The sequence below is a fragment of the Phocoena sinus genome, chromosome X (genome assembly GCF_008692025.1).
Source record: "Phocoena sinus isolate mPhoSin1 chromosome X, mPhoSin1.pri, whole genome shotgun sequence".
Taxonomy (NCBI): domain Eukaryota; kingdom Metazoa; phylum Chordata; class Mammalia; order Artiodactyla; family Phocoenidae; genus Phocoena; species Phocoena sinus.
Window position 1 is genome coordinate 127,070,175 of NC_045784.1, and position 27,015 is coordinate 127,097,189.

At 50.0% G+C, this 27,015-nt stretch overlaps 1 protein-coding gene across 3 annotated transcripts in view; it reads left to right on the plus strand.

The window, feature by feature from the left end:
* The first annotated feature begins 21,466 nt into the window (after positions 1 to 21,466).
* MTM1 (myotubularin 1) overlaps positions 21,467 to 27,015 on the plus strand; it is a 98,071-nt gene continuing 92,522 nt past the window's right edge. For 2 of the 3 annotated variants that reach the window (XM_032620382.1, XM_032620383.1), the window contains exon 1: positions 21,474 to 21,528. The gene's annotated coding sequence lies outside the window, so the exon portion shown is untranslated. Of the gene's footprint in view, positions 21,529 to 27,015 lie in introns of all 3 variants that reach the window. The other variant, XM_032620379.1, reaches the window with a different exon arrangement.

Below are 27,015 nucleotides of genomic sequence, written 5' to 3' on the forward strand. Positions count from 1 at the left end.
TGGCGCAGTGGTTGGGAGTCCGCCTGCCGATGCGGGGGACGCGGGTTCGTGCCCCGGTCCGGGAGGATCCCACATGCCGTGGAGCGGCTGGGCCCGTGGGCCATGGCCGCTGGGCCTGCGTGTCCGGGGCCTGTGCCCCGCGGCGGGAGAGGCCACAGCAGTGAGAGGCCCGCGTACCACAAAAAAAAAAAAACATGGGGTGGGGAGGCCAGGCTAGAAGGAACTTCCCAAGGGGCTGCTACGGGAGGAGTTACGAAGGGGGACTGCCAAGGAGCCGTCAGCTTGTGAGCCAGTGTTCCTGGGGTGCCGCGGCCTTGCTTACTCACCTCCTTGCAAACCCTCACTTGCAACAGGGATCCTTGTCATGGGCTGAGCCCCAGCTCCAGTCCCTGCCTTGTTACTCCAGGTCCCATGGAGGCAGGACCACTTCTCCGAGCCACAACCCACATGGCTGGGGCCCTTCCCTTTGGGTGGTCCTTGAGAGCCCCTTCCCCTGGGGGCCAGACCACATCCTGGGGCCACTGGGTCAGGGCATGCAACACACAGCCACTACTGGCCTTCTCTGTGCCAGGCCCTGGGCTGTGAGCTGAGGATTCAGCAAGAACGATTTCACTCATGCATTGACTTGACCTCCATGTGTTGAGAACCTCCCACGTGCCAGGGATAGGAACTGTATATAGGAAAGGCCAGGCCAGGCATGACCCCTGACCTCGTGAATCCCACATTCGGGAGGAAAGGACAAGAAGAAATTTAAAAATACCACAGTGGGCTTCCCCATTGTGGTGGCGCAGTGGTTAAGAATCCACCTGTCAATGCAGGGGACACAGGTTCGAGCCCTGGTCTGGGAAGATCCCACATGCCACGGAGCCCTCAAGCTACAACTACTGAAGCCTGCACGCCTGGAGCCCGTGCTCCACAGCAAAGAGAAGCCACCGCAAAGAGAAGCCCGCGCACCACAACGAAGAGTAGCCCCCGCTCGCCGCAACTAGAGAAAGCCCGTGCGCAGCAATGAAGACCCAACGCAGCCAAAAATAAATAAATAAAATAAATAAATGTATATTAAAAAATACCACAATGAGATACTACTTCACACCCACAGCATGACTCTAATCAAAATGACAAATAATAACAATTGTCAGCAAGGATGTGGAGAAATTGCAGAGCTTGTGCGTTTCTGGTGGGAAGGTGAAAGGGTGCAGCCGCTTTGGAAGACAGTTCGGCAGTTGTTCAAAAAGTTAAACATTGAGTCATCATTTGAGCCAGCAATTCTACTCCTAGCTCTAGACCTAAAATAATTGAAAACAGATGTTCACACCAAAAACCTGTGCACCAATGTTCATAGCAGCATATTTCACAATACCCAAAAGGTGAAAACAACCCAGAAGTCCATCCGCTGGTGACTGGGAAAGCAAAACGTGTTAGACACATACAATGGAGTATAATTCAGCCATGAAAAGGAATGAAGTAGTAACACCTGCTACAACATGGAGGAACCCTGAAAGCGTTATGCTGAGCGAAAGTAGCCAGACACAGAAGGCCACGTGTTGCGTGATGCCATTTATGTGTAATGTCCAGAATGGGCAAATCCATAGACAGATAGCAGATACTGGTTTCCGGGGGCTGGGGGAGGGGGTAATGGAGAGTGACTGCTAATGGGGATTGGGTTTCCTTTTGGGGTGATGAGAATATCTTGGAACTAGGTAGAGGTGATGGTTGCACAGCACTGTGAATATACTAACTGCCACTGAACTGTACAGGTTAAGATGGTTATGTGAATGTCACCTCCGTGAAAACCAAATACACGACTTGATTTCAGTAGCGAGCAGTGCTGTGTAGACATTGAAAAAAGAAGAACCAGGGTGGGGTGGGTTTTAGCCAGGGAGGTCAATGAAGGCCTCTCAGAGGAAATGACATTTAAGCTAAGACTTGAAAGTAATAAGCCTGTCACACTTAGAGCTGGGAGAAGGCCACTCCAGGACAACAAGATGAGATAGATGTGGACTCCACCTTCGCAGCCCAGTGGGCGAGACGTGCTGAGTGACAGTGAAATCACTCCGAGAGCAACAGGCACGGAGTACTGGGGGGACACACAGGAGGGTGCCGACTCTGCCTGGGTGAGCAGGTGAGGGCAGGTAAGGAAACGATTCCTGAGCTGGCCCTTGAAGAATGGGGCGAGTCAGCCAGGGCAAGAGGAAGGGGTGTTAACGGAACGCAGGTTCGTGTGCCGGACGCACAGTGAGGCCAAGCAAACCGAAATGCCAGAGTTCGGAGCAGAGAAAGGTTTATTACGGGGTCATGCAAGAAGACAGGTGGCTCCTGGCCCCAAACCCCCCCCAATTCTCAAAGGGGTTCGGCAAAGCATTTTTTTTTTTTTTAGGTAGAAACTTTATTACCCCAAGCTTTTTTTTTTTTTAACATCTTTATTGGTGTATAATTGCTTTACAATGGTGTGTTAGTTTCTGCTTTATAACAAAGTGATTCAGTTATACATATACATAATGTTCCCATATCTCTTCCCTCTTGCGTCTCCCTCCCTCCCACCCTCCCTATCCCACCCCTCCAGGCGGTCACAAAGCACCGAGCTGATCTCCCTGTGCTATGCGGCTGCTTAAAGGCAAGGTGAGGGAGGGGAAAGGTTGGTTGCGGCAGACTTCTGGGTGCTGGAATCCTTCGTTCCTGCCGCCGTCCACATAGGTCAGGTCACGATGTTCCTGTAAACTTCCAACAGAAAAAATGTTATTCTCTGTTCTACAACTTCGTATCTCTATATGAATGGACTCTTAAAGGTCAGAGTCCTGAGAATGGGCTATCCTGTATATTTCAGGCTATGGGCAACATCCTCTTACAAAAGGTGCAGAGCCAGCATGGCTAAGCACAGGCAATAAAGCACAAAGGGTTAAAGTAAAAGGAGCAGATCTCATATGGAGTCAGACTTGCTCTTCCCTGTTAGAAGGGAAAGCCTTGAACTCCTGAGACCACAACGCTGCCCCCACTGAGAAACAGCGTCGCTTCCGGTCCCCAGCCCCAGCCAACGCCAGTCACGTCGCTGCACAGCCGCCAACTGGCAGGTGCTTTGGCAGCATCTATGAGGCATCTTGGCCACTTGCTGGGTCAGAGCGGGTCTGGGAGGGGAGCGCAGAGCAAGTCGTCTCAGACCTGCTTTTTCCTGCATCCTCATGATGTCTGGGGGAGTGGAGTCCAGGTGAAGAGGCCGGGCCCATGTCTCATGAGTTACGTGTGGGTTATGTGCACAGTATTTTGGGCACATAGCTAATCCTACTGCTGCATTCCTACTCAGGCCTGAAGACCAAGGGTTTTCTGCAGTGGCCTGCAGCCTGCATGCGAAGTGCTGTGAGCCCTTGACCTTCAGTGTGTTTATACGGCCACCAGGCCCATGCTATGGGGGACGGGGTGTTACTGGCCAAGTTCTGCAATATGAATGTTGGTCAGTCTTTTTGCTCTGAGACAAAGGACAATATCCTGAGAAGTCTCTTTCCTGCCACCAGCGAATGCATGAAAACGGTGAGTGAAAAGACAATCTCTGCACAGACCTCAGGGATCACCTCGTCTATCCCCCCCTCACTTACCAAACGGGGAAACTGAGGCCTGGAGCAGGGATTGAGCAAGGTGGCAGGCAGAAGGGTCACAGGGCAGGGGGTTGGAGGGGGAAGAGTTTAGGCACTGGATTCGGAGAGAACGGAGTCTGAACCACAGCCTCACCACGTGCTTGCTGTATGACACCACACAAGGCTTTTCCCTGTCTGGGCCTCAGTTTCCCCATCTGTAAAATGGGAATAATGGCATGGCCTCTCAGAGTTGCTGTGAAGAAGTTATGTGACATAAAAGGTCCGATGCTTCAGAGGTACTCGGGAAACTGAACTACCCTTCTTTGTTTTTCAATATCTGTTCCGTAGTCCACCGCTCAAGCCACTTGACCCACTGGCCTTTGTACTTGGAGCATCCAAATAGCCCAGCAGAACAGGGACCTCTGGAGAGGCAAATGGCCACTGCGCATCCCATCCCGAGTGTATTTCAAACAGGCCACGGGGTGGTGGGCAGCAACCATGAGAAGGCGTGGTGCAGAGAAAGATGAAAGAGCCACTTGTCTAAGAGTCAATATCCCTTTCAGAATCCAGGCATGTTCCGGGTCAACATCAGTGGAGCAAGGCAGAGCTGCAATCCACCGCTCTGTTTTCTTTTGAGTGACATGGAATGCTCTTTTTCTATGCAAAGAAAAACAGAACAACCCATGCCATTGTTCTGACATCAATTCAAAGTGCCTTGGGTGGGAGCAGTCCCCTCCCTCTCCACTCCCCCAAGGTTGAGTCCCTTCCAATCCCCAGCGGCTGGACAAGCTCCAGCTAGGTTTGCCAGGGAAAATGCAGGGAGTCCAGTTACATGGGATTTTCAGAGAAACAATAAATAGTGTTGTAGTGTAAGTATGTCCCAAAGATGGTATGGAACATACTTATACTACAAAATTATTCATTGTTTATCTGACACTTAAATTTAACTGTGCATCCTGCATTTTTATTTGCTAAAACTGGGAACCCTGGCTCCAGCCAAACCAGCTAGGAGTTAGACCGGCTCCTGGCCACAAATCTGGGTCACTAGGCAAATTGCAGTGGGGCTTCAAGGCTGCCTGAGCTCCAGCCCCGGCTGCCCAGCCCTCCAGAAGCAGCCATCTTGTGGATGCCACTGAACTAGGGAGACAGCCAAGCACGCTGATTCCTGTCTGTGGGTTCAGCTCCCAGGAAGGCAGTTCTCCACACCCAGCTCTAAAAGGGACCCAACTGGTCTCGGTGGTGGGGACTTTTGAACTACTACCCCACACTGGTCAGCCTCCCTCCCTTCCCCAGCAGCAGCCTGCAAGCCCAGCCCTGCCCAGCTCACTCAGCGCCTTTCCCGGGAATGCCTACTCGCACCAGGCTGTCTGAGAGGCTTCGGAGCTCGATGGGGCGGTGAGCAAAGAAGATCCAGCCCCTGCCCTCCAGCAGCCCCGGGACTACCATTTGTCAAGGCCCACTTCTGTGCCAGACACTTTATAGCAATCGTTGCGTTCAGGCCTCGTAATGATCCTAGTGCTATTATGACCATCCAGTTTTACAGATACAGATGAAGAGGCTCAAAGACAGAAGCAAGGGTGTGGGGATGCCGGGATTTCAACCCAGGTTTCTCAGACTCCAGGAGACTGGACCTGCCCAGAGGGTGGAACTATGACACAAAGTGCAGGAGGTCCAGGGGAGGGAGGGGTCCGTGCCTCTGGTGGAAGAAGGAGGTCCAGCAGCTGGCTTTGCTGAACTGGAGGGCCCCTAAAGTGTGGCAGTGTGGACCCCATGAGGGTCCCTGCCTGAGGACAGCGGTGCTGGAAGCAGTGGACACTGGGACAAGAAGGAGACTTGTATCATCATATTGTTCAGACTCCCGATACCCTCTCCAGAGGGGGCACTGTGGTTATTCGGCTTGAGGTCACCCCTTATGGGAACAAGAGAACAGCAGCAAAAGTTGCACTTCACTGGAGAATGCTCACAGCCCCTCAGATGGAGACACCCACAATGATGATCGGGAAGCATCCCCCAAGAGGCCAGTCCTCAGCCTCTGCGGCACTTGCCGAGGCCTCATGCATGCACGCATTCATTCATTCAACCGTTCACGTGTTTCTTCAGCAACAAATACTCGGGAAGCACCTACTAGGTGCGAGCTGTGAGGTGCGGGCTGAGTGATCCAGCGCCGCCTAGCTGATCGTGAACGACAATGGGGTTCCCTCACTAACCGTCCCCTAGGCTTTGGGTACCTCTCTGCCCCTCTTTCAGGCTCCGGGTATGTGGAACAGGTAGGAGGGGGCCTCCGAAGCTGTCCCCGGCACATCAGAGGGTGGCTCCCCGGGAGGGAGGGCAGGCCGGCTGCCGAGGGGCCGCCTCCCCTTCCCCGTCGGGCCGCACTGGGAGTCCCGTTCCCGGCGGACTCGGCTAGAGGGGGAGTACCAGCCGGTTCCGGGCAGCCCGTCCCCTGCCCGCCCCCTCTTCCCCACAGCGCCCCGGAAAAGCACGGCCCTCCCAGGGCCTCGGCGGCTACCCGCGCCCTTGACCGCGGGCCTCGCCTCCTCCCTATTGGCCGCCGGGTCACGTGCGCGGCCGCCCTGACCAGCGGGCGGCAGCTCCGAGCGGCCGCCGAGCCGGGTTCTCTCAAGTCCCCCGCGCGCAGCCGCCCCTTCGGGCCCCCGCCTCGCTCCGCCGCCGGCTCGCGGCTCGCTCCCCCGCTACGTGCGCCCCTTCTGCGTCCCTCAGCCTCCCTCCCGCTGCCCTCCGGCCCGCGGACTTACAGCCGGTCACTGTCAACTCAGCTCAGCTCCTCCACGGGAGCTGGGGACCCGGCAGCTCCGAAGTGTTAGTGGAGATGGGTAGCAGACACGGTGGGCCAGTCGCCGTGAACGCAACCGCTGATTCAAGCCAACTGTGTTTACTGAGCATCTGCTGGGTGAGCGGGGGCGGGGGGGGGCGGGGATAGGGTAGGGCTGGAAACAGGTCAGATTCCTGCCCTTAGGGACCCGCCATTCTAGTGGCCCAGCCCTTTGTATTTAGATGCCATCAGAGGCTCATTTATCTCTGCGGGTGTTCCTTTGAGCTCTCCCCACCCTGGGTCCCGACTTCTGCTGGGCATTTTACGGAGGGCTGGCTGGAGAGAGTCAGGGGACATGAGTGAAATGAATCACCCCAGCCCACAAGAAACTCCCAAAGCCCAGTGGAGAGTAAGACGAGAAAACCCCTAATTAGACTGGAAGCCAGGAAGTGCTGTGCCCAAGGCCTGACTCTGCGCGCCCAGAGGATGCAGTGTGAGCGGGCCTGGGCTTTCTGCTAGCACCAGTCATTTCAGGCTCCAGCGCGGGCTGCGAGCGGGACTCGCTGCCCTGTGCGAACACCAAGGTGGGGTGTGAATCATGGGGCTGCGGGGTGCGAGGTATCGGGTTAAATACAGGACGCCCAGGTACGTTTAAATGACAGAGACGCAAACAAACAAACGGGGGTGAGGGCGTCGCTTTGGCATAAGTATATCGCAAATACTGCATGGGATGTACTTACACTAAAAATAGTCATTGTTTACATGAGATTCAAATGTAAATGGACAACTGTATTTTTATTTTCTAAATCTGGGAATTTGGGGAAGTGCCCTGTGGGAATGGCCCAAAGGGATGGGGGGCATTGACTAGAGTCCCCAGTCAGGCGATCCCCCCTAGAATGAAACTGTCTCTACAGCGACTTGGAGCCCTGGAACGAGTGGCGGCTGTTGTCCAATAGTGCCCTGGACCCTGTGTGATAAAGGAGGGGGCAGCCCCCGGTGGGGGAGGGGAGGAAGAGAGGAATTAGGAGGAGTCCCACCCACGGAATGAAGGCCTGAAGGGTTAGAGGCTTCCTGCAGAGGATTTCTAGAAGGGGCTCCCGAGCTCCACACCAGCGATGCCCTGAGGACTCCGAGAGGCTTTGGAATTCGTCATTTTCCCCAGAAGGGCTTGGGGTCGAGTTGGGGAAGGGAGCGTGAGTGGCTTTGGTCCTGACAGCAACTCGGGGCTCCCGGCGTGCAAGTGTGGCCCCCGGGAACTGCAGCAGCTCTCTAAATCCCGAGAAGCACTGAAAATAGAGAAAAGGGGGTATCAGGGCACAGACGTTGTCTGGACATGGGTTATACAGGGCCCGGGACGCACAAAGTGTACAAGGTCACACAAAGTGTACATGGCCCACATAAAACCAGAATTTAATTTGGACTATAATAAAAGATGCGAACAGGAGGAAATTGCAAGCTAGCGATGATTTTGTTTGCTTTGGCACAAGTTAGAAGCATTTTAGAGGGGGACAGTATTTTAAAGGTCTAGATCGCTCCACTCCTGAGACAGGCACACACACACACACACACACCCGCCCCGAGGAAGGTAGGGGCAATGCCTTCTTTCTAGCTCCCATAAATTTACTGTAGGAATTGGAGGCCTTGGGAAGTAGCCCATCCATCTTAGAAGTGACCGTTAAACAACCACAATGAACAAGCAGATGAGGCACCAAGCTCGCCCTCTCCACAGTGGAGGGCACATGCATGGGCTCTGGACAGGATTGGCCTGGCTTCAATTTGCTTTCGGTGCCACTTAAGAGCCGCGTGACCTTAGGATGGCCCCCGACCCTCTCTGAACTTCTGTTTCCTCATCTCTAAAATGGGTCTAATGATCGTCCTGACCTTGCGGGGCAGTTGTGAGGATTTCATAAGATGCTATATGGGAAGCTATGTTCAGGGCTCAAGAAATGGACCCTCTTGTCAGAGTCAGAGCAAATACATGGCCCACAGACAGGAAGCTGTGGGCGTCAGGCTGGGGGCATTTTGTTCGCACAGTTACCACTCTTCGCTCTGCACTCTTCAGTGAGTGAAGACCCCCTGGCGCGGGCTTGACTGCACCCCACTTCCTGTTGGCATAGTGGATGCCGCGAGGTGGAGGGTGCAGAATGGATGGCTCCGTGTGGGGAGAGGGGAGCGGGGCTGTGCTGGTTAATGTTTATCCACCAAGGTTGCGCTGGCCAGCCTGGGTTGGTTAGGCCGGGGTGTGCAGAGGGCTGGAGCTGCTGCTGAGATCACCGTGTGCAAAGCATGTTTGCCGTGAGACAGGAGCCGGGGGGGGGGGAAGTGATCCAGACTTGTCCGCCCCCGCTCGCTCTTGTTTAGATTCTCCCAGTGGCCTTCTGGAGCAGAGGGGCCCCAGCACTCATGCTCTGAGCGAGCAGGTGAGGGAAAGGCCGAGAAACAACGAGAAGCAGCCCATTTCTCTGCTCCAGCAGGGTTGGTGCTGCACCATGTCGTGCCGTGTGTGGGTGGAAACGGCTGTGGTCTGTCCCTCTTTTAGTGAGAGAAGGCTAAATAAGGGGTCTGCAGAGCCTTGCTGGAAGGCCTTTGTAGAGCTACTGGAACAAGCAACCACAAACTGGGTGGCTCAAAACAACAGAAACTTATTGTCTCAGTTCTAGAGGCTAGAAGTCCAAAATTAAGGAGACAGCAGGGTCGTGCTGTGTCTGAAGGTTCTAGAGGATGATCCGTCCCTGTCTCTTCCGGCTTCTGATGGCCTCAGGTGTTCCTTAGCTTGGGGCTGAATCACTCCAATCTCTTCCTCCATCTCCACGTGGCCTTCTTTTCTGTGTCTCTGCGTCCTCTCCCCTTCTTACAAGAACGCCAGCCACTGGATGCAGGGCCCACACAAAAGCCAGGACGATTTCATCTCGAGATCCTTAACTAGCTACATCTGCAAAGACCCTATTTCCAAATAAGGTCACATTCTGAGGTTCTGTCTGGACATGAACGGCGGGGGCGGGCGGTTACTATTCAACCCACTACATACTCCTAACTGAAATTTGCGCCAAAGTAAGCATTTCAGATTTAATCTTTATTAGCTATTATTTATGAGAATATTGTTAATTGACAAAAATGTGCTTCAAAGTGGTTTCCATCATCACCAAATTCCCCTCTAATGGTGTTACCTCAGAAACACACCTTGACCACCGCTGTATGCGGGTCCCCAGAACAGTACCAGGTATATAGTAGGTGCTCAATAAACATTTGCTAGATGAATAAATATAATGAAATCCATTTAATGGCCCAAAGGACTTGCCCTTCGAGTGAGAGAAGCCAGTCATGGGCACAAAGTCCCAGGTTTTCCCAGCTATTAACAGAAGAGTACAGGGCATTTTTTCAGACAACTCTGACAAGTGTAAAAGCAGTCCAGGCTGAGCCCTTCCGGTCTGCCCTGCCCACCCTCTGGGCAGTCACCAGGGTACTTCCTGGGGCACCAGGAGCCATGTGGAAACCCTGGCCGTAAGTCAGGAATCAAAGGCAAATGAGATTTTTCAGTGCTGGTTGTACATCACACACAGCACCAAGGCATTGACAACCACCCCTAAAGTTCACCCTGTAAAATGACACAGCTTTTTATTCTACTCCCCCCAAAGCATGCACTGAGAGTCAGCCTACACGGTGTACTTTAACAGGTTAACAATTGTTCTCTCGCAAGGCAGGTGGTGAAAATGGTTTTCGAGTGAGGAACTACCCTTTTCTATTAAAGGGATCCCATCGTTTTCAGGATGCATATGTTGCTTTCTTTGGTTTCCCAAAGGGAAGTGCAATACGAAGAAAAGATATTTTTGTAAATGTGAGGAGGAAAAAAAAGCCCCCGAAGCACTGTCCATCTCTAATTGGACTAAATTGAAGGGCTGGGCTGCCAGGGTGGCTGTTTTGAAACAGATCGTGCTACATGCCAGCCTACCGACTGGCAGTAATCCCCCATGACCTTCAGGATGGTCTAGACTCTTTAGCCTGTCATTCTTTCACAGCTGTCTCCATCTCCTGCCTCACTGTTAAGGATTGAATTGTGTCCCCCCCAAAAGATGTTGAAGTCCTAACCCCTAGTATCTGTGAACGTGACCGTCTTTGGAAATAGGGTCTCTACAGAGGTAACAAGTTAAGATGAGGTCTTCAGTGTGGTCCGTCATCCAATGACTGGTGTCCTCATAAAAAAGGGACATCTGAACACAGAGACATGCACATAGAACGCCATGTGACGATCCAAGTGATACTGCCACAAACAAGCCAAGGGACCCCCCAGCAACTGGGAGAAAGGCCAGCTTGATCTCAGGCTTCTGGCCTCCCGAACCCAGAGGACACATTTCTGTTGCTTAAGCCACTCGGTTTGTTGTACTTTGTTCCCGAAGCCCTAATGCACTCACCTTCCGCGGATCCCTCCCCCACCCTCAAAGCTCACACTCTAACTGCTCTGTTCCCTACACGCTTCCAGCAGCCTCGCCACTTCCATCGTGTGCTTTGGCTCGGAGGAATCACACATCCGGGTTTCCAGGAAGAGTCCCGGCTCATGCCCGTCGTCGCAGCATAAAGGTGAACAGTGCCCCTTTTCAAAGGCATCCCGATTTGGACGCTGTACCGGTGGTCCCACTAGCTTGAGTGAGCCTCCTCTCCTTTTCTACCTGGTAAACTTCCACTCGTTGGTCAAAGCCCATTTTGAACATCACTGCTTCTGTGAAACATACCCAGCCTCAGCGAGGTTCTCATCAATCTGTCCTCTGGGTCCCCAGGGCAGTTTATACATTTCCAGCTCCCAACGCTTTTCACTACGTCATGTCAGCTCGAATAAGCTCTTCTCAGGATGACTCCCTGATGTCCTGACTGGCCCAGAGCCCTGGCCATTGCTTTCATGGTACCATGGACTCCACTCCCTTCGTGGTCTGTAGCACCGGCTGTAATGAGCTATCTGGGGGAGTCTTATCGTCATGGTAATCCAGTATTTGCTCCCACCCACTGGTGGCAGGCACCAGGTCTGTGTCCTGGCACACAATTTGAATGAAGAAACACCACAAGCGACTATTTAAGTTCTTGTCCTCCCTGTAAAGCTGTCACCTCTTGCCGATCTTGGCTGTCTTCATCCTCTCTCTGCCCTTTAGCACCTGCTACTGTGTCTAGAACATCCAAGGGCTCGATGCCTGTTTACTGAGATCGTGTTTTATTTAAGAGTCAAAAAGGGATATTGTATGTTCTTCCCTCCCTGCGGGAATACCATGTGATGTTGGGGCCTTCCTGGACAATAAACGCAACTGGGACAATCGTGGGTCTCGGAGTGACTGTTCTACTGGGATGGAGAAGTGATACAGTGACAGTCCAGCAATAGTTGCAGGGTGGGGGAAGGTGTGGGAAATGGCCCATTTCAGCCCCTGATCCAGCTGATTTCAGGCAAGAGCCACTGTAGAAACACAGGACTAGTGACTCCTCATGTGTATTTTAGTCCTTGAGAGTTTATAAAACGTATTCGCTTAAATGAACTATGTTGAATCTCACACCTCTATAAACTAACGAGGGCAGGGAAAGGAGCAGCGGAAGTGGCCTTTATTTCAAAGGGTCAAATAGCATATCTTCAGAGTCCTGCCGTTTAAAGAGAGCTGGGCTGTCCAGGAGGGAGCTTGAGTTTATAGCTGAAAACTGGGGTTTTAATTTGTCCTTGAGTGCTGTTGTGTGGACCAGAGAAGAAGAGGGGTTGAGAGGGCCTGGGGAACTTGAAAGCACTGGGTATATTAGGAGCCATCCAAGGTGGCCTTCCTAATGAACCCAGAGAGAAAAGAGAAGGAAAGAAGTATGGTACTGGCATTAGGCTAGACATATGGATCAATGGACTAGAATGAAGGGTCCAGAAAGAAACACATACACATAGATGGTCATTGATTTTCAACAAGGGTGCCAAGACCATTCAGTGGCAAAGAATAATCTTTTCAACCAGTGTGCTGAAACCACTGGATATCCACACGCACAAGTATGAACTTGGAGCCCTACCTCACATCAAACACAAAAACTAACTCAGAGCGGCTCATAGACCTACACATGAGAACTAAAACTAAAACTCTTCTAAGAAAACATAGTGGCAAATCTTCATGACTTTGGATTTGACAATGATTTCTTAGACATGGAGCCAAAAGCATAAGTGACAAAAGAAAAAAAAATAGACAAATTAGACTTCATCAAAATGAAAAACATTTGTGTTTTAACAGAAACCATCCAGGAAGTGAAAATACAACTCACAGAATGGGAGAAAATTTTGCAAATCACCTATCTGATAACAGACTTGTACCCAGAATATATAAAGAATTCTTGCAACTCAACAATAGAAAAGTAAGTAACTCCATTTTTTTAAACGGGCAAAAGATCTAAATAGACATTTCTCCATAAATGATGTGCAAATGGCCAGTGAGCTAATGAAAATACGGTAAAATATCATTAGTCACGAGGAAATGCAAATCAAAACCACCACGTGCCACCATTTCATGCCCACTAGGATGTCTAGAATAAAAAAGATGGACAATGACAAGCATTGGGGAGGATGTGGAGACACTGGAACGCTGATGCATTGCTGGTGAGGATGTAAAATGGTGCAGCCACTTTGGGAACCAGTCTGGGAGTTCTTCTGAATGTTAAACATGAGAGTCACCATATGACCCAGCAATGCCAATCCTAGGTGTATATCCAAGAGAAATGAAAACGTAGGTCCACACAAAAAATTGTGCACAAGTATTCATAGCAGCGTTATTCATAAGAGACAACAAGTGGAAACAACCCAAATGTTCACCGATGGATGAATTGATAAGCAAAATGTGGTAGGTATAGACATACATTGGAATATTATTTAGCCATAAAAAGAAATGAAGGGACTTCCCTGGTGGTGCAGTGGTTAAGAATCCGCCTGCCAGTGCAGGGGACACGGGTTCAAGCCCTGGTCCGGGAAGATCCCACATGCCGCGGAGCAACTAAGCCCGTGTGCCACAACTACTGAGCCTGCGCTCTAGAGCCAGTGAGCCACAACTACTGAGCCCGCGTGCCACAACTACTGAAGCCCGCACACCTAGAGCCCGTGCTCTGCAACAACAGAAGCCACCGTAATGAGAAGCCTGTGCGCCACAACGAAGAGTAGCCCCAGCTCGATACAACTAGAGAAAGCCCACGCGCAGCAACGAAGACCCAATGCAACCTAAATAAATAAATAAAAATTTAAAAAAGAAATGAAGTACATACCTGAAACTAACATAATATTGTAAATCAACTATACTTCAATTAAAAAAAGAACTGAACTACTGATTTATGTTACAACATGGATGAACCTTAAAAACATTATACTAGGTCAAAGAAGCCAGACACAAAAGGTCACACGTTGTATGATTTCATTTCTATGAAATGTCCAGAACAGGCAGATCCATAGAGAAAGAGAATTCATTGGTGGTTTCCAGGGGGTAGTGGGGAGGGAGAAATGGGGAGTGACCGCTCACGGATATGGGGATTCTTTTGGGGGTGATAAAGTATTCTGGACTTAGTGGTGGTGGTTGGAGAGCTCCGTGACTACACTAAAAACTATTGGATTGTACCTTTTACGTGGGTGACTTTTATCGTGTAGAAATCTCAATAAAATTGTTAACAGAGAGCATGGGCCACGTTCTGTGTTGGGGGCAGGGGCAAGGATTTGGGAGGGGGAGCTTAGCCCAAGCAGGTTCCCACGTGTAGCACTGAGGCCCGGGCTCTGCCGGTGTTCCCTTAGCAGTCTGAAAAGTTGCCAGCGCTCTCATTCCCCAGCATTTCAGCTTTGTTCCCATAAGCCCCATGGTGTGAGGAAGGGCAGGTGGGTGGTCTGCAGCTGTCACTAGAAACACCCGTAGTTTACTCCCTAGAGGCCCCACAGGGGCAGCGGTAGGGCTGAGATGGCTGAGGCTCCATCCTGCTCACAAATAGCTACCCCTGGAGGCCCCCACTTGAAGACTCATGGGGTTAACAAGCTCCTTTGGGGGGGTGCACATGCCCCCCACCCCCCGCCATTGGCTGAGGACTTCTTTGAAGTGATCCCTGGAAGCTCTAACTGGGAATGGAGCGTCTCGCTCAGACTCTCTCTGGGGCACTTTCCCAAAGAACTCCCCGCAGCTCCCCACCCCTGATAGGTGTGACCCTCAGGAGGCCGCTTCTAGGGCAATTCCATTGCATCCTGCTCCTCTGCACACCCCAGCCTTCTCCCTGGTGTTTTTCCTCCGGAGTGGAGAGGAAGGGGCTAGAAGACATTCTGGGAAAGGATCTCCCTCCACAAGTCCCGTGAGTTTTTGGCAGTGACACAAAGAAGAGGCGGTAGTATTTATTTTGGAAAGGACCTGTGTTCTTGCTTCCCTCATCCTTCTAGTTGCCTGGGACTGGGGCTCTTGGTTAATTCTGGCTCCCTGTGGGAGGCTTTGTTTCTGAAGCAGGACACGGGACCTCCAGTCCTGGGTGGAAGCTGACCTTGTCAGTGTACAGTCACATCTGAAATGGACCATGAGGGACCTTGTCAACGAGTCTAGGTTTTTGGTCCCCTTAGCTCAGACTACTGTGGAGCCTTAATTAATCTTTTAAAAAATAGTGGTATAATACAAGCATCAAATTTACCATTCAACCATTTTTAAGTGTACCGTTCAGTAATGTTAAGTACATTCACATTGTTGTGCAATCGTGAAGGGTTCTAACTTCATCTTGAAAAACTGAAACCCTGTACCCATTAATCAATAACTCCACACCCCTCTCCCCCCAGCTCCTGGTAATCACCATTTGACTCTCTGTCACTATGAACTGGATTACTCTAGGTACCTCACATAACTGTAACTGGAATCATACAATACTTGTCCTTTTGGGCCTGACTTCTTTCACTTAGCATAATGTTTTCAAGATTCATCCGTGTTGTAGCAAGTGTCAGAATTTCTTTCCTTTTTAAGGTTGAATAATATTCCATTGTGTGGGTAGCCCACATTTTGCTTGTCCATTCATCCATGGATGGGCACTTGAGTTGCTTCCACCTTCTGGCTATTGTGAATATCGTTGCTATGAACATGGGTATACAAAAATCTCTTTGTAACTCTGCTTTCAATTCTTTTGGGTAGATACCCAGAATGGAATTGCTGCATCATATAGCAATTCTATGTTTAACTTCTCAAGGAGCCACCGTACACTTTTCCATAGTGGCTGCACCACTTTACATTCCTACTGACGGTGCCCAAGGTTTCCATTCCTCCACATCCTCCCCAACACTGGTTACTGTCTGGGGTTTTGTTTGTTTGTTTGTTTTTGATAGTAGCCTAATGGGTGTGATGTGGTATCCCATTGTGGTTTTGGTTTGCATTTCCCTAATGATTAGCAATGTCGAGCATCTTTTCCTTTGCCTTTGGCCTTCTGTATATCTTCTTTGGAGAAATGTCAATTCAAGTCCTTTGCCCATTTTTTAAGTGGGTTATTTGATTTTTTCTTGTTGAGTTATAGGAGTCCTTTATGCATTCAGGGCATTAATCCTTCACCAGATATGCAATTTGCAAAACTTTCTCCCATACCGTAGGTTACCTTTTCCCTCTGTTGATTGTGTCCTTTGACGCACAGACATTTTCAATTTTGATGTAGTCTAATTTATCTATTTTTACTTTTGTTGCCTGTGCTTTGGGTGTCATATCTAAGAAGTCCACGTCAAAATTTCCCTCTGTTTTCTTCTAAGAGTTTTATAGTTTTAACTCTAACATTTAAGCCTTTGATCCATTTTGAGTTAATTTTTGTGTATGGTGTAAGAGAAGGGTCCAACTTCATTATTTTGCCTGTGGCTATCCAGTTTTCCCTGCACCATTTATTGAAAAGATTGTCCTTTCCCTACTGAATGGTCTTGGCAACCTTGTTAATAATAATTTGACCCTATATGTGAGGATTTGTTTCTGGGCTTTCTATTCTATCCCTTGGTCTATATGTCTCTCTTTATGCCAGTACTACACTGTTTTGATTACTGTAGCTTTGTAGTATGCTTTAAAATCAGGAACTGTGAGCCCTCCAACTTCGTTCTACTTTTTCAAGATTGTTTTGGCTATTCGGGGGTCCCTTGAAATTCCATATGAATTTTAGGATGGATTTTTCTACTTCTGTAAAAATAAAATGTCATTGGGATTTCGATAGAGATTGCATTAAACCTGTATATCGCTTTGGGTACTACCGATATCTTAATAATATTAAATCTTTGAATCCATGAACACAGATGTCTTTCCATTTATTTGCCTTTAATTTTTTCAGCAATGTTTTGTAGTTTTCCGTGTACAAGTCTCTCACCTCCTTGGTTAAGTTTATTCCTAAGTATTTTATTCTTTTTGATTAATTAATCTTAAATAACAAAATTTGATTCAGGTTCAGCAAATATTTGCTGAGATTCATGTTTTTCCCCTTTCATTTCTCCCCTTCTCGTATATTCTTGCTCAGTTTCAATCTTGGGTCTCCAAATCTCTCAGTGTTTGAAAATACCATACTGTTTACTTCAACATGAATCAGGCCAGCCCCTTTAAATAAAAAGATAAAGCTCTTTTAAAAAATCTGTTTTGAATAAAACACACTTGAATGTATCATGAAATAGTTCCTCATGGGGCTTACTTCCTCAAAATAATTTTAGTGTAAGAAACTGAGATTTTAAAATAAAACTCATAATTGGGGGCAGAGGGAGGGTATCTTGTGAGTTGGCCTTTCTTCCAAGTGGCTTTGTTTTGATGTGTGATCTGACTGGGGCCTGGGGCAATTTTCTCACCAGGCTGCTTGTGGACTAAACCTCAAAGCCATCCCTGAACACCCTCTATTTGCCTAGTGATGATGAGGGAGACAAATGGAGGTGGCCCTTGGAAACACTGTGATGTCATAACAATAATCCCCTCATGTCTGGTCCCTGTGTCTAAGAGGCCCTGAGACAAAGAAATCTGGGTTTCTCTCTGTGTGTGTTTTCATGTCCCATTCCTTGGCTCAGACTTCCACCCAGCACCTGGGAAAATAGACCCTGCTGACCAGCGGGGCCCCTCCGAGGAGGCCCTGACTCAACACTGAGTTTCGCAGGGAACTGGAAGGGAAACGGCGGCAACAGCACCCTGGTCTACAGATAAACACAGGGTCCGGGTGGACGCCCACAGTATCCTGGAGTCCCTCCGTGTGCGCCACAGGTCACTGGCAATTCCCAGAGAGAAGGAGGGGGAAACTTCTTGTCCCTGGGGCCCACAGGTGTCATGCTCCATCCAGGTAAGCACTCCTCATCCCAGCCCCACGGGGCTGGGCCACCATCTTCTCCTGGTGGTGGCTATTCCCTAGCCCCACCCAAGCTTTTGCCTTACAGCACACCCTTGGTACGTGTAGGGCAAGCATCACCACCCTCTACACTTCAAGGCCCTGGGTCCCTTCTAAACAACCAACCAACCAACCAAACAAACAAACAGAAACATAGGAACAATTGTGGGCAGCCTCAGGAAACTTCACTGAGGCTACTTCCTCCCGCCCTTTAAACCTCAACTTTACTGAAGTATAATTTCTCTACAATGAAATGCACCTATTTTATGTTTAGAGCTTAATAAGTTTGGGGCATTGGTGTACAGCCACGTAATCACCATCACAATCAAAGTACAGAATGTTTCCATCACCCCCCAAACTCCCTTCTTTGTCCCTTGGCAGTCAATCCCCTTCCCATACCTCTGGCCCCACAAATCTGCTTTCTGTCAGTATAGTTTTGCCTTTCCCCAAATGTAATATACGTGGAATCATACAGTATATAACATTTTGTATATTATGTGTTCTGCTTAGCATAACATTTTTGAGATTCATTCCTGTTGTAGCACGTTTCAGTGGTTCTTCCTTTCTATCGCTGAGCAGTATTCCATTGTGTGGACCTATCCCCGTTTAGCCATTCATCAGCTGATGGGAATCTGAGATGCTTACCTTGTTGACAACTATTCTTAAAAGGCTACTATGAATATTTGAATACAAGTCTTTTTAGAAACATAGGTTTCCTTGTGTCTTACATAAGTACCTAGGAGTGGTATTGCCTGGTCGTGTGTGCATTTAACTTTATAATTCACTGCCAAACTATTTTCCAAAGTGGCTGCGCCATTCTGCTGATGCTACTTTTTAAATAAAGGGCGGGGTGGGGAGGAGGCAGCAGAAGGACTTTGCGGTTCTTTTAGAAGCAGAAGTTAGTCGTAGGCATTCATGTGTTTATTCTGCACAAGCTTATGAAGTAGATATTAATATCCCCATTTCACAGATGAGGAAATCCAGGTTCCGAGAGATGTACTTGCCCAAAGTCACATACCCAACAAATGGAAGAGCTAGAACGAGCCCAGGGGCCTTCGTGCCAATGCCCAGGGGCCTGCCCCCACCCTCTCCCACCTCTCTTCCCATCAGCCACCTGGCAGCTTGGGCACACTGCTGCCTTGACACTCTACCGCACACTCACCTCTATCCCTGCTGTGCTAGGGCACAGCAACCCTGGGAAGTGGCCTTTGACTCCTTTTTTCAGAGGAAGCAGCTAACGGTCAGAGAGGTGAAGTGACATTCCCAAGGCTTACAGCTTGTCTATAGAATTGCTGGGACTGGCATCCAGGTTTCCTGATTCCAAGCACTTTCTGCCAGAGCCCAGTTCCCTGTAGCTACATCGAAAAGTTTTCATTTCTGACCACTTCCGTCTCCAGCTTTCTCCTTCATAGGGACGCCCTTCCCTTTCCTCCAACTTCCTCCACTTCAGGCCCAACGGAGGGAATCTGGTAGAATAAGGTGATCGCAGCCCCCAGCCTGCATCAAGCCGAGGCGGGGTGGGGACCGCAGGGGTCAGAGTATCATCACCAGGGCCTTTGGGGTGAGTGTGCTGAGGGAGAGAAGTAGGAAATAGGCCATTTCCTCTCTCAGGCCTGCTTCTCTGCCAGGAGGCTGAGGGTGGGAGAAGGGGCACAACTAGCCAGGCCAATGGTGTAGGCCCGTCCTGGTTCTGCCTGCTTTACTTCCCCCAACTTGGGGGAACAGGATGGAGCCCAGAACCTAGGAGGCACCTCTAGTCTGTGCCTTAGCAAAAGCAGGTGGCCATTGGTGGGGATGGGTGCAGGATGCCCTACCCAGAAAGCTTATCGGAGAAGCAGCCTCTGTCAAGCCTACTGCTGTTCCCTCTCTGTTGTGCAGAAGCCCCTGACTGGGAGGCCTGCCATCTCTCCACAGGCCCCTGCATTTGAGGTGTGTGTGCACCTGTGAAACACGAGGAAGCCTGAAGAACCCCCAACACACACACACAGGCACTCACACATATACTTTGAACTGTGAGCTGCAGCCCCAGCCTGAGGGAGGGCAGGACTTGGTCAAGACTACCGCCAGCTCGCCAAGGGCAAGGTGGGAACTCCTCTGCAGGCTTCAGCCTTTACAGTTTTCCAAGTGCTTTCACTTCTCTTCCCTGCGTGATCCTGTGATCCCGCACCTACGCTGTGAGGAAGGCGGGCAGGGGTCTCGCCCTCCATTTCACAGGCCAGAAGACTGGTCTTCTCTCCCGGCCCTTTCTGCTTGGGCTGCCTCCTTCTGGAGCTGGGCTGGGCCGGGGCTGGACCCAGGTTGGAGGTGGTGGAGAAATCTTCTTCAGTAACCACCTCCTTAGGACGAGGAGTGTCCCTGCTCTGTGCCCTACCCCTTGCCCCCCACTCCCATTGAGCGAAGGGCTTCAGCCTCATCCTTGAACGCAGTGCCTACGGTAGGCAAGGCCGCCCACCCAGCGGCCGTCCTCCCTCCATCCAACCACGGGTCCCTCTCTCCCTCTGCTCCAAGACTCACAGGTTCGGGTACAAAAGTGAATGTGCTTCAAAGAAGTTCCCAGTCTGGGGAGAGGAGTTGACAGGGAAGAAGGGTAAGCACTTCTCATCAGTGCTCTGAGAAGGGCTCTGGGGGAGGGGGGAGCTTCTAATTCTGCCTGGCCCCGAGCAAGTGCTATTCTGCTCCTTTCTAGGAGTCTGGCCAATCCGGGAGAAAGGAAGAACAAGCGTAAGGGGCTGGAGGGAGGAAAGAACAGTGGTGCATCCTGAGAATAGAAAGAAGTTCCCTGTGATTAGACCAGAACTTGGAGTGAAGAGAGAGGGAAGAGGCACATTGGGAGAAGTGGCTGAAGAGTAGGTGGGGTTCGCGTCTGAAGGGCCTTGTTACTCAGATGAGGAATCTTGACTCTTCAATAGAGTTAATATGTGTGTATGTATATATATATAATGATATATGGTTATTTACACACACAGACACACATATAGTGGTATCGTGCTTTTAGATGCTGGAGTACTAAGAATAGAAGAGGCAAAAAACGGCATGTTAAAGTAATCCTATTTACCGTCATTTACCTGAGCTGCTTATGTATAATTATAATGTAGCACAAAGACAATTACAGATATTCTATGAGTATTTTTTTCTAATTACACACTGAATTATCTTCCTGAAATTGTCTTTTTTTCTTTTCCTTTCTTTTTCCTGGGTTAGTAGTCGCCTGTCCCAAACCTCAAAAAAGTAGAAGGAACTTTGTCCTGAAATGTTTCCTTTCACTAAGTCTCAAGAGAGTTCTTGTAAAGGTGCTGACGTAGCATGAAGGACACCAGAGTCAGTGAAATTTTTTTCTCTTACAGTATCTCAACTTCACGCAGCCAACCCTATGAGCCCCCAAATAGCTCAATTTAGCGACAGCCGCTAAAGTTTTATCTAGAGAAGTTTTCCCTCAGGGTTTCCCCCTTATTGGAGAAAAACAGTGAGACGCAAAGAATAATTCTCGGACTACACTTCCCAGCGGCCTCCCCTCGGCGCCTAGTCCAACTTCCCTTAACAGGGGTGGTCCCTAGCATCTTGGTCCCGCCCATTCCCGGCACCGTATTTAGAACTACAACTCCTAGCAGTCTCCACGCGCCGGGCCCCTGAAACAAGGTTTCCCAGCAGCCTCCAGGGCGAAGAGCCCCGCCTCTCGGGGCTGCTCCCCAGGCTTGGCCGGTGCCCTCTACCCGCCCCGCCCCCGGCACGTGACACACCCCCACCAACCGGCGCGCGGAGGAGGGCGGCGGGCGGTGGCCGAGGGCGGGGAGGCCGCAGGGGGCGGGCCCTGGAGGGGGCGGAGCGGGGCCCGGGAGCCGAGCAGCCTGGCAACGGCGGTGGCGCCCGGACCCCGAGGTGGGTGCGCGGTCGCGGCTGGTCTGGCTTCGAGCCGGGCGCTGCGGCGACCTGTGGTGGTGGGGGGGGCCGGGAGGAGGAAGTTGGGACTCCCGGGGCTGGCGAGTCCCACGGGGCCTCGCAGCACCCGCGGAGGTGGGCGGGGGGAGGGGGGTTAGCCCGAGTGCCTTCGCTGTCCCGGCCGGCTAGGGCTGAGGCCGGGGAGCAGCAGGCAGGTGCCTCCGGCTTCCCTCGTTCTCCCCGCCCAAGGTCCCGGGCCGGCGGCGGGCGAAGGTAGGGACAGGAATCGGGCCGGGAGGCTGGGGGAGTGGGGGCGTCGCGGCCGCTGCCCGGACTTTCCTTCCCCGTCCCAGGGCGGCGAGCGGGCCGAGCGGCCGCCCTGCCTTCCCGGCGACGCGCCGCGGCTGGTCTTCACCCTGGCCCTCCGGGCGGGGCGGGTGCCTGCCGCATCCCCCGTGGGTCCTGCGGAGGGGCCGTAGCCCGGCAGTGTCCGCGAAGACTCGATCGGCGCTCCTGGACAGTGTTTCTGTGCCATGCACGGGAGGTTTGTCTGCTTTTGCAACAGTTGAGGGAAGATCTGAGGAGGGAACGGTTAGTTCCCTGATACGCAGTCGGAAGTATGCACAGGCACGAGCAAGCGCCCTTTGCCGGGTTGCCTCCCTTAACTGTCTTGCTGCGCTCAGGAAGTGAAAACTAATTTTAGTTTTTGCCTAAGCAAATATGAAATCAGTCTGCTGGAAAACCTATATCACGGGCTTTATAGACGCATGCAAAGTGTGAAGCGAAGTGGATTGAGACTGGTTTTTAAACAGACATAGTAGACCTTCACAAGAACGGAATCATGCCGTATTAGAATTGACTGGGACCTTTAAGTTTATATTGTTTCCCCGTTAGGGAAGCTAAGGCCCAGAGAGGTTAACTAATGTGACAACTTAATGGCAACTTAAAGGCAAAGCTAATATCACAAGTCAGGTTTCTGGGGGCATCTCAGCATCTGTGTAGCCTGGGTAGTTTTTATCACAGCTCAGTTTTGTTCCTTGTAAAGTATCCACCGTAGAGTCTAGAGACCGAGCCAGCGATTTTGTTGTAGTCCAAACCATGTTTGAATTACCTTCAAAACCAGTTTACCAGCCAGATAAGACTCTTGGGCTTGTTCATTTATAGACAGCTTTCCCTTTCATCCAACATATATATTGGGCATGATCACTCGTTCACCAGATTTGACTCTGAATGACTTTTGGCTGTTTCACAAAACCCAATATACCCTTGAGAGATTCCACAGCATGGAGTAGGTTCAAACCAGAGGTCCTGCCGCTGTGTAGCAGCTTCCCAAGGTACTTGAAAGTGGAGAGCGTCCGTAGGGGCTTTTAGAGTCTAGTATGGTTATTCAACGATTGGTCTCCTTACCTTAAAATTCTAACTTGTATTTATTAAGTTGTCAGTGGTTTCATTCATTAAACGCAGAATGCCCATGCTGTGCCCGCAGTGTCCTGAGTGCCGGGAAGACAGCAGACGGCACCACTGACGAGGTCCCTGCCTTACAGAGCTTCTGTGTGGGGAAGCGGACAGTAAAAAAATAAACAATGATAGATTTTCCGGCGGAGATGAGCGCTATGAGGAAGAATAGAGCTCTGAAACTCTGACATGACCATGCAGCAGGCCAGCATGATTGAGCGGGGGTTGGGTATCACTTAGCATCGCTAGTGTTAGATGGCCAGCGGCGGCTCCATTAAAGCAAATCGCCAAATCCAAAAGTAAATCTGTCTGAATCCGGGAGATCCTACGGGGTCATCATTTCTCCAGCCATTGCCTCTTGGATGATAAGTTTGTCACAGCCTCATTTTAACTTGCGTTTCCCCCTCCCGTGCAAACAGTAAGTAGTTTCAAACACCCAGGGAGGCGCCCTTCAAATCCCTCGCAGTCTCAGTAGCTGCCTCACGCCAGCTACGGAAGGCCCTGCTGACTGAGGTCAGGGTTAGGTGTTGATCCCATGCCAGTGTCTGCTGGCTGTGAGCTACCTGACACAGGGATTTCTCTTCGCGCACATTGGTTTGTACTGGGAACCTATCATGTGAAGGGATCCTCATTCCTTGTGTTGTGTGCTTTGTAAAGAAACTAGTTCAATTTGAAAGTAGCTCTAGAGCCAAGAGGCACCCAATTTCCCCAGAAGAGTGCCAATGAAATGGCATTAGTGATAACTTACCATAGAGTTTCATCTGCTTGGTACCTTTTCAGTTCTTTCCTTTTCTGTATGTTCAGTGGCTTCAAAGCAAATGTTTTCATTTTTATAGGTTCCGAAAAATCATTAAAGTTACCCAAAAAATACGCCAATATTCTTTGTTCCAAAATGAAAGGAGGATTAACAGAATGTAGTTACTTTAAAAACCACTGAAAGAACATGGGGTTCTTGCTCTTACTGGGGGCTCCAAAATAAGGAGAAAAGCGGAGCCTCTTCAAGGCTTAGGCGACATTTTGAACTGGTGGCCAAAGATTTCAAAAGGCCAGAGTTTTTCTTATTTCCAAAGTTTTTTCAATTTTATCAAAGAATAAGAGGTGGTTTTCATTACTCGCTAGTAATCTCCCTTCCCTGTTTCTGACCTCTTTGAAGTTCTGCTTTCTTTCTTTTCTAGTTTCTCTGTTCATTATTCCTTTTTGGCAGATGGGGGGACAGGGGCTGTCGTTCACCTTTAAGGTGTTTACTCAGGATTTGAATCCTATCTAACTTTGGGCGAGTTCCATACCTCTGTGCCTCAGCTTCCTTATCTGTAAAATGAAGATGCTAACAACAGTACCTTCCTCCCGGGGCTGTTGGCCTGCCTGCGTGATAAGGCATGTTAGGTGCTCACAGTAGCATCTTACACATAGTAGGCACTCAAGAAATGTTAACTGTTATTGACTTGAGCTACATGGAACTCCTTTCTTTTAAAGAAAAAAAAAAGATTCTAATCATGTCCCAGTAAACTTTTGGAAATCCAGTAAGGCATGATTTTCTAGACATTTCCCTGCATTTCATTGTTGACCCGAGCTTTGAGTTTCAGGTGACATTGGCAGCAGCTCACACAGTTCCTGCACGGCTAAGTTCTCTAAAGAGAACTTTCTGTTTGGACTCAGAAATTACTCGAGCCCATATTTTGTTTGTTGCTACAGACAGGAATAGAGCAAGAGAGGCTTTCTTCCAGTTCCTCTCCCTCGAGAGCCAGAGAGGACCAGGAGACCCAGTTGGGGTTAGTCGAGTGAGATCCAGTTGCCATCCTGTAGTCAGAGGATGGTTTCTCATGTTAAATGTTTACAAACGGATTTATCCACAGGACCACCAGGAGAGTTGCATCCTTTTCTTTTTAAGAATGTAGCAGGCATCTCTTCAGAAAATTGGCATCGTGCACTAGTGCTTTCTATTTCTACCCGGAGGAACAAAGAGTGGTAAAGGAGCCTTGTGTCTGTGGGAGGTGGTAGAAAGCCCCTTCTTAACTCCATGACACTGGACAAGTCATTTCGCCTCGCTGCTGGTGGTTCCTCCATTTGTAAGATAGAGCTAAGACAGCCTGCACACCAAGCTCCCAGAACTCTTCAGAGAATCCAGTGTACATCAACGTCCTTTGCAGACTGTACGGCGTTATTATTATTGCATCTGTGCGTTATATAAGCCGTCGCTATTTGGAGAACTGGTGTGAGAGGGCAGCATCCTTCCTGTTCTTGGCCCATCTGCCCCCGAGCTGTAGGTGTGGCCTCTCTGACCCCCACCCCCAGCTTCTGTCAGCATTGAAATATGCAAGTGTTTTGTTACCTCTCTCAGACCTGAAGCCATTGGTACACTGTGAGCTTCCATTTTGTTTATTCCTAAAATGATAGTACTGTGTAGCCAACAATCCCAGGGCGATAACGAGGTGATCCCTGCACCAGGGAATATTGCCTGCCTTTCCTGTCTCAGAATGGAAGCCTTTCCTTTTTAAAATCAACACTTTACCTTAGCTCCACAATGCAGCTTGAGGCCCTGCCGAGTTCCTCCACTCCTGGGGGCGGGATAGGAAGAAATCCAGGGACTTGATTGCTCTCTGGGTCCACAGCACCTTCCCTGTTCGAACAGGATGGGTGCCGAGTGCTCCTTTCTTGTTACTTGAATTTGTTCCTCGGGATCTTGAAATGACTCCATAAGTAGCTTTGAAATTTCATGTATGTTTAGTATTGCTCTTCCTCGACTCTCTTGTGGTATGTAACACCTGTGTATTTCAGCAGTAATTTTTTTCATCTTCCAAGCTTGTAATAAAGAGGGCTGAGGTTGAAGACGTTTCTCCTGGGCAGGTGAAACCTAACATGGCCCTGTACACGCAGTGGACATTTAGTGAATGTTCTTTGACTTGAACTGGACAAGGGGGCATAGTTTAGAATTGTTGGGATGTGTTCATTTCAACAAATTCTGTTATCTGTCTAGAGATCAGAGTACGGGATGAGTGTACAAGATGCAAGGGAGCTCATGCTTAGTCTTTCTTTCCATGGTCAATTAGCAAATGAATAAGAAAGCACTGAGTCCAGTGGGGCGAGAGGTCCCACACGTTGCTTTCCTACCTTTTTCTTCCCAGCTTCTGGATTTTTAGACTATTGTCACCAGTAGTTTGAGTTTAGGTTTGTTTTTTGCTTTGCTTGTTGGTATGTTTGGGGGTGGGAAGGGGTAAGGGAAGTTGAAGGTAATAATTGAAAGTAAAAATAGAAGTAACTTGTTTGTAACTCATTCAGCTCGTGTTCCCTTGCCTACAGACCTCGGGGACACGGTGTTGCCCTTTCTTTACCTTGTGATAATTGTTATATATTGCTATCTTGTCCTTGGGCATTTTGTGAGGAGGCGCTGTGTGTTTCCCAGAGCCTCTTCCAACGGAACGGGCTGCTCCGCCAGGGTGTCCTACTTTCACCTTCACAGGAGCTCTTGAGGTGGAGGTGGGTCATAAAGGGGATTCTTAGCATCAGGTGGTGTGGCTTGAAATGCCCTTGTATGACCCTCAAGTTCCTTTATGGCCCTGGGACGACTTAGGCGGGGACTGAGCTGTCAGGGTTCATTCCAGCAGGCCAGGAATCCGCCCGAACAGTTTTACTGGAAGAGGAAATGTACCTGCGCAGCAGTGACCAGCTGCGACCTGTCAGTACTAACCGTGCGTCACGGTGAGAAGGAAGATTGCACTCGGTTTCAGTGAGACCCCAGGAGGGTGCTGCCGTTGACACTGGTTGTGTGGCAGGCAGGATAGAAGAACCCCTGATCCAGATTCCATTTTGAGCTTCCTGGTCCTGAGATGTTCTTGCACACGTCGGTGCTCCTGGATCTGTCAGAGACGGTGGGAGTCGCTGCCACCCTCCCAGGTGGAGGACAGTCGGAGCTGGCCCTCACCTCTCTGTAGCCCTTGCTGCGAGACATAATAACTGATTTTTTAAAGTTGAGGCTGAATGTAACCCCGCCACCATTTCCTTTCTTCACTGTTATCAACTCTGAAATGATACGAT